An 8,111-nucleotide genomic window follows, 5' to 3' on the forward strand; every position below is an offset into this window, starting at 1 on the left:
TTTCTAGTAAAGGGAAGCACATAGTAGATGCAGGTAAAGACAAGCCCACTTCCAATTCTTACCCCCAGATGACTTTCTATACACAGGCAGAAAAGAAAAATTCAGGACTAAATAGGGTTGGGAGGCCCATATTTGGAATTTTAAGGTTAAGGAAAAAATTTGTACCTACATCGAAATATTAATTGCCACTTAGAACAGACACTGGAATGTGCTTTCTCATGGGCATTTTCAGCATTAATTACTGGTTTCTCCTACTATCCTTTCTGAAAGTAGAGCATTCCTATGAATATTTCATAAACTGAAATGCTGTAAAGCAAAGAAGCAATTACCATTGGAAAACTTTTTGAGTGTTCCCAGACCCAAAAAAATAATCTCTCAGGCTTTTCTGACACCTTAAAACACATCTTGCTGACGGATGCACAAAGTAAATCAAGATAAGCACAGTGCTCACAGCCGCAGTTCAACGTTACAGGGGGCTTGACGCTGAGAGGCTGAGAGGCTGAGGGGATGGATGTAGTTCCCCGGGACGGCACTTGGTGGCGCCACTCTCCCTACTTGGAGGGCACGCTGCCTCCATAGGCTCGCTGCAAAACAAATGCTGAATGTTATTTTCATTTTTCGTCTTTTTTTGTAAGCCTTCTTTGAAAGTCCTCTTCAGATTTCTTTTGCTTAGTGAAAAACGGTACTAATGGAAGGTCGTTCCTACAAGTGTAGTAGCATAATGCAAACTTTCAAAATGCGGAGGATACCTGGATCTAGTTATTGTTTCCTTATGTTTCTGGTTTTTTGTTTTTAGGATGGTAGCCTTCCTTTTTTCTTTTTTTTTTCTAACGCACTCAGTTATGCCATCTGGTGGCCAAATAAACTAGAACATATGCAATCACACGGCCTGAGAGCGCCTTTGCAGCGAAAATGTGAATGTGGCCTTTTAAGAGGTATTCCTTCCCCCTTTTGCTCTCCCCACCTTCCTGCCATCTTCCCATTAAAATACATCACCAGTGAGAATTTCTCACAATTTGGGGGCTCGTCCAGGATCCTCTTGCCTGTGCAAGGTGGGGGCCCAAGCAGAGTGGGAAGACGCGTCCCGCCTGGCTTTGGGCGGCCCGCTCAGCCTGGGCGTCTCACCTTCACACGGAAGCCGAAGGGAGACCCGAGACTATTGTGCGGAGACAGTGTGACCAACGCAGGGGAGAAAATGCAGGCACCGTGGCAACCAGGCAACCTCGTGCACGAGCCAAGGTGGGAAAATTGGGCTATATTAAGTACTGCCTTGGTGGTTGGGCATTTTTCAGAGGTCGAGTGTGTGTGGCTGAGACGTGTAATATCGGGGTGTGTGCAAGAAACTTCCATTATGGAGGGTTGAGTACACAGGGAACTCAGACACAGAGACCTCTTGAAGGACGGGAAATACAAATTCTAGGCCTAGAGAAGCAGAGAAAAGAAACCAGATGAGCTCCCTTGGAATTCCCCCCCAGATACCCAGCTGGGGTGAAGGTTACGGTACAGGGGGGACGCCTCCTGTACCGGGTTAAGGACAAACAGAAGATGATCAAATTTTGCTGTTTTGTCTGGATTAAAGTTAGATCAGATGAAAACTGGCTTTGTCAGGTTTGAGTTATTTTTTTATGGTAATAAAGCCTCCAGTTCACCTGAGGAATCTGTTAGTTACCCTCAACACCAGGGAAAGGAAAGCTAGGGAGGAATAAATACAAGAGACCTCCCAGGACAAGCCCTGGTGTTGGGAGAGCGTTGTGTGTTTTCCTCAGTCCCTTTCCCCGCCGCAGCCGCAGCAGGGAGTTGAGGGGAGGGGACACGGCGGTGGGGCGGAGTGAGAGTTTTGTTTGGAGTTACTCCTGGAGAGAGAAAGTGAGGCCACCTCAGGGGGTAGGGGCGCCCTGAGAGGTTGGAGAGAGAAAGTTTTAAGTTACAAGGTTGTGCACTTTGAGGGTGCCAGCTGCCTCGAAGAGAGGAGCACCCCAGAGGTTGGGGGTTCCCTTTTTAAGGATTCTTTAGGAGTGTGGCCGGCACCTGGAGGTGTAGACTTGTTAGGTGGTCTCAAGTATCTTTGATGAGACATTGTATCTCTTATCAGTCATCTGGGTAATTCTGCAAAATTAGCTTGACACAAGAAATTGACTGCTTTAGTCCCCTCCCAGGATGGCAGCTTCCTGGTTTGGGAGCATATCAGGACTGACTGCCCTTCTTCCAAGGGGGCAGAGTTATTGTCAGTTTGCTAATGAGTAAGTTGAGAATCTTGCTTCTTGACCATATAGGTAAAGTTAAAAAAAAAAAGAAAAGAAGACGCTGGGCCTGTATGATTAACATAATAAAAGGCTATGCTGAAGTACCCTCTCCTTTATCTGAGGAATATTCAAACATTCCAGGCCAAGTTGCTCATGTCTTTTTGAGCTTTAATTAACTCTGGGTCGTTTTAGTGTACTTTCCTGGCCTTTTTCTCTTTCCACCCACTCATATCTCATATCAACAGGCGTTCAGAGGTGGAAAGAAGTATGGCTTTAGTGCATTTGCATCTTTCCTCCGGTGGAGAGACCTGGGCAACAGAGGGCTTATCTGTACCTGAGAGGTGAGGGGGAGAGCCGGTTTTTGGCTGATGCTAGAGCCTGAAAGAGAGAAACGGCCCCAGACTGCAGCTTATGAGCAGTAAATAGATTTTAAACTTTATTTCTCCCGTTGACTGATTTCAGTTTTCAGAGGTATTTTGCCCCAGGATTTCCTCTCCCTGGACTTAACAATGTAAGAAGGACTTAGAGTTTCCCCTTGCCTTCTGGGGAGTCCACCAGGAATCCCAAGATGTTTCCATTGAGAGAGATCCCACCAGGACAAGGGGAAATTTGTTAATGCTCCCCTCATGGGTACTGAGGTGAGAAATTTTAAGCATTGCTAGAAGATCCCTTTGGCCAAGTGGACCCACTAGATCAATTCCTGGGACCTAATATATATACTTAGGTTGAACTGATGTCCATCATGAATATCCTATTCCCTGGTGGTGAGAGGGGCGTGATCAGGAGAGCTGCTGTGTCCATTTGGGAACAAAAACACCCACCGGGCCAGGGTGTCCAGTCAGCGGAACAAAAGTTCCCAAATGTAGATCCTAGATGGGATAATAATAATGTAGGGGATAGAATTAAAATGCAGGATCTTCAAGGGCTAATTATAAAGGGAATTAGGGAATCGACCCCAAGATCCCAAAATGTTTCTAAGGTGTTTGAAGTCCAATGGGAAAAGGAAGAATCCCAACTGCATTTTCATAGAGACTCAGGAACCAGATGAGAAAATATTCAGAACTTGACCCAGAAGCTCAGGTAGGACAGGATCTTTAAAAAGTCAATTTTGTAACCAAAAATTGGCCAGATATATCTAAGAAATTATGGAATTTAGATGGATGGAATGAAAAACCTAGAGAAAATTACTGAGACAAGCTCAAAAAGTGTTAGAAGAGAGGCTAGAAGCTTGTATTTCAAACTCTTAGAAGGAGGGCCAGACCCTCTCCAATAGACCCAGTGGAACTGCAAATTCTAGAGGAATTGAAAGCAATCCTTAGTCACCACCCCAGTCCTGGCACTCTCATCTTTAGAGAAGCCATTTCACTAGTTTGTTACTGTTGAACAAGGTTCCCTGTAGGGGTTTTGACTCAAACCTGGGGAGGAAAGAAACAACCAGTAGCCTTTATGTCTAAACTATTGGACCCTGTCTCTTGAGGATGGACTGAATGCATTCAGGCCATCGCAGCCATGACCTTACTGGTGGAAGAGAGCAGGAAATTAACTTGGAGGAACCCTCACGGTCAGTACTTCTCACCAGGTTGGGGTCATGCTTACTTAGTGGGCTGGGCACTGGCTAATAGATTCTCAAATTTTAAATATGAAGCAAGTTTACTTGAAAAAGATGACTTGATCTTAACCACAGACACCTGTCTCAATCTGACCAGCTTCCTATGGGCAGGGGAGGCTGAAGGTCAATCAGAATTGAGCCACAGTTGCATGGACCTCATAGAGTATCAGACTAAAGTCAGGCCTGGTTTAAGGAAAACTCCTCTAGGTGGGGGTATGAAACTGTTTATAGATGGATCCTCCCAGATGATGGAGGGCAAATGACATAATGACTATGCCATCATTGATGTAAACCAGTTATCCATCTGCAAAAAGGGGAGATTACCCAATCATTGGTCAGCTCAAACCTGTGAGTTGTTTGCTCTTAATCAGACCTTAAAACTACTTTCAGATAAGGAAGGCACCATTTACACAGACATGCCTTCAGAGTAGTCCATACCTTTGGAAAAATTTGGACAGAAAGAGGTCTTATAAATAGTAAAGGACAAGAATTGATTCATGGGAAATTAATTAAAGAGGTTCTGGAAAATCTTGTACTTCCAGCTGAGATTTCTATAATGCATGTGAATGGTCACCAGAAAGGAAGTTCTTAGGAAGCTATGGGTAATAGGATTCCTGTTGTAGCTGCTAAAGAGGCTGCACCTGAGGATGAAATTAGATTTTTGAACCTCACCCCAAATATCCCTAAAATCTCATTGATCCCAAAGTTTTCCAAGAAGGAGATTAAGAAGCTACAGGAGGTGGGGGCATCTCGAGATGAGAAAGGGCGGTGGACTTTACCAGATGGGAGAGAAATGATCGGCCAGCCTATTATGAGAGAGCTGATGAACATGTTACACAGAGGGAGCCATTGGGGTCCTCAGGTGATGTGTGTTGCTTTGTTAAAGGTTTTTATGGGTGTATTAGCATTTACACCATTGCTAAACAGGTTTGTAAGACCTGCATAACCGTGCCAAAGAATTACTAAGAAGTGTATGAGAAAGCCAGTATCTGGAGGAGGGAGACTCCCAGGAATAAGGCCATTCCAAAGTATTCAGATTGACTTTACTGAGATGCTGAAAGTGGGAAAGCTTAAATATTTAGTAGTGATTGTTGACCATCTCACAGGATGGGTGGAGGCCCACTCATTAACAACTGCAATGGTAGGATCAGTGATAAAAGTACTTTTAGAACAAGTTATTCCTAAGTTTGAGTTAATAGAAAATGTTGATTCAGATAATGAGAGTCATTTTACTTCAAAAGTACGACAGGGAATAATGATTATTACATGAGCTACCATATTGGGGAAGGGCAACAGACTTGCCCACTATGGAAACAAAAGATCAATTTTTAAGAGAGTATGTGCTGGCCATGTCTTCTACCTTATCTTTTCTCAGGCTGAAAGGACTCCTCACCCAGACTCCCCCGCTTGAGTTCTTCGCTCACTGCTTCCAGCCTAGAGAACCTGGTGTTAGTAAAATCCTGGAAAGACTGACTCCAGCCCAGCTGGGAAGGCCCCTCCCAAGTGCTCCTGATCGCGGAGATGGCAGTGAGGATGGCTGAAAAGGGCTGGACTCATTACACCAGAGTAAAGAAACTGACTGGGGGATCTGGGGACAAAACAGACTTGGCAGGTGTCGCACATGGCTAACCAACCCTTAAGACTGAAACTAAAAAGAACCTAAAAATGTTAACTTTTATCCTTCTAACTCTGTATTTCACAGGCAAATCACAGGAAGCCCTAGAATGGGAAGGAACTCCTGGTTATCCTGTTAAACTGGTAATCAATATTACTAAAACATCAAGCCCCAAACCATTAGGTTTGATGCTTGTCAGGTTCTCTCTTGTGGTGGCCTAAATAACCAAAGACAGCTTTCTGGAGATAATAAGTATCTCTGTCCTGAATGGACAAATCTTAATAGAATAAAAAAAGGCAAGTAGGCCCCATGTCCAAGGTGGAGCAGTGTTTGGTGGACTACCCAGTTTCAAGGGTGGACAGCCCCTCGTGCAGTAGAAAAATCTTTAAAAAGAAAGCTCCACTTAGCTAAAGGAATTCCTCCTGACAATTGCCAGGATAGACAGTGTAAACCCCTTTTATTAACTATACATAAACCTCAAGACGGACTCGGTGCAGATGTCATTGGAGTAGATCCTGTGGGAAGGTTTGGTCTTAATTTAATCAAAGGTAAGACTTCACCCATAGTGGCCACCCCCAATCCTGAGGGAAATATCAAGCCAGAGCTTCCCCATAATGACCCTAGACTAGTTACTGTAACAGAGATAAAAGATCTAAAACAGACTCTTGAAATAGAGATAGGTTATGGAGACACCAATGCCTGGGTAGAGTGGGTTAAATTTTCAGTACTTGCTTTGAATAAAAGCAATTGTTACGCATGTGCTCCTGGATGGCCACAGGCACAGGTGGTCCTGTTCCCTCTCGCCTGGGACACAGACCCCACTGGGATGAACTGCATGTTGGCCCTGTACCAGGACAAGGACGCTTGGGGAAATGAGACTTGCAAGGGCTTGTCTTTACTCTTTCATGCACTAAAGAAGTAAGAACCAAGGGCAGTCCCCTCTTTTTCCATAGAGAAGATGAATCACTCCTCATGCCTCTCTAGGCAAGGGGAAGGTTTCACAACTCCTGTGGGGAACTTACTGACTTGTACCCATGTCCTAAATGTCTCTAAAGAGGGCAACTTCTCGAAATTACGCATCCCCCGACTGGACGTTTGGTGGTACTGTGGAAAGGGGAACCTGCGCTCTCGTTACCACCCACCTGGACTGGGACTTGTGCTTTAGTCCAATTGGCCATTCCATTTACCCTGGCATTTCTCTCCACACCCAATGAAAACATTTTTTCATAGAACTTATAGATCATTACAAGGCACCACTTTAGCTAATGATTTAGCTGAAAACTGGCACCAGTGACCCTTTTATAGACTGGTTGGAAAGATGGTTTGGAAAATAGAAAGGTGTAGTTCCCTTTGTTTTTAACATCCCCTTGTTATAGTTGTGAGACTTTTAACTACTGTAGGATGCTGTATCATCCCTTGTGTGAGAGGCTTGACTCAAAAGCTTATAAAGGCAGCCATAAACAAGCAAATACCTATGACCCACACCCAAAATAATCTTATTAGAAGAAAATTTGAACTACAAGGAAGAAAGTAAAAAGCTATTAAAGAAATTTGAGAAAGGACCAAGCGTAAATTAAAATACATTACTGGGAATAAAATCAGAAATTCTTAAATAAAAAGAGGGGGCAACTATTAGGAAAGAGTATAAAACCTAAATGTGATTTATTCCCACTAGGATGTTTAAACATTTTAACAGTAAGGTATTAACAAAGGGCCACGTGGTGGAAGCTGCTGGGGCTGAGAGTGGGGGTGGGGGAATTGATAAGGGCCTGGCTATACCTGTTTGAGTTTTTAAACCTACCAATAAGAATAAGACAAATGTAAAGGAAAGATATAATGGGCTTAGATGACGTCCAGGAAAGACTGTGAACCCTGTAGTACTCAGCCAGTGAGGAACCAGGGGACAGACTCGTGCACTAGGAGATAAATTGTTGGCACCAAACTCCCCAGGTGTGCCTGCCCACCAGACACCCAATCTTGCAAGACCGTCATTAAAGCCTCGCTCTGCTGTTCTCTTTGTCTCCGTGTCCACTTACTGAATTTAGACCAGTGAGAGTTTCTCACAAAGGCATTGAATTTAATGGTGTCTGGATCCCTATAGGGAAAGATGAAGACATTTGGTCTTGGTATAGTAAGGACCTTTAAAACTAGTTATGAAAAAAGGAAAAAGGACAAGTTAGGGGGAAAAGATCAGTTGCTCGAGGCCAAGAGAGGGAGAGCAGAATCTTTTTCATGCTTCCAGTGGCTAAATAAGAAGCATGACATTTGAATGGGAAAGGGGGAATGACCATTGTTAAGCAGGAATCAGAACCTAACACCTAAAAAAGAACATAAGAGAAACCACTGCTGTTCTAAATGGGTTCTGACCTCCTAACCTGCCCGGATTAATGTTAGAGCACCCAAAATGCCTGAGAGTGTCACCATAAACAATCTTTGAGAGATAATGGAGAGGCAGAGAGGTGTTAGAAGGCTGGAGGTGGTGTAGCTCTGACTTGATGGATGGAAAAAAGGCGAATGTTGAAAACTGCAAAGCAGTGGCCTTGACAATGACCTTGGGCAAAAATCCTCAAGTGAGTTATGAAAAGGTATGCTGTGAGACCTCAAGAGAAGTCAGTGTGGCTACCGGGGGCCTGTAAGGCTCATT

General features: G+C 44.1%; 1 long non-coding RNA gene across 1 annotated transcript; it reads left to right on the top strand.

The window, feature by feature from the left end:
* Positions 1-246: 246 nt before the first annotated feature.
* Positions 247-7,480, top strand: LOC118974005 (uncharacterized). Its single transcript, XR_005063592.2, has 2 exons — positions 247-1,239; positions 5,228-7,480. It is a non-coding gene; the product is annotated as an uncharacterized lncRNA (long non-coding RNA).
* The last annotated feature ends 631 nt before the right edge of the window (positions 7,481-8,111 follow it).

This window comes from Manis javanica, chromosome 16 (genome assembly GCF_040802235.1).
Source record: "Manis javanica isolate MJ-LG chromosome 16, MJ_LKY, whole genome shotgun sequence".
Taxonomy (NCBI): domain Eukaryota; kingdom Metazoa; phylum Chordata; class Mammalia; order Pholidota; family Manidae; genus Manis; species Manis javanica.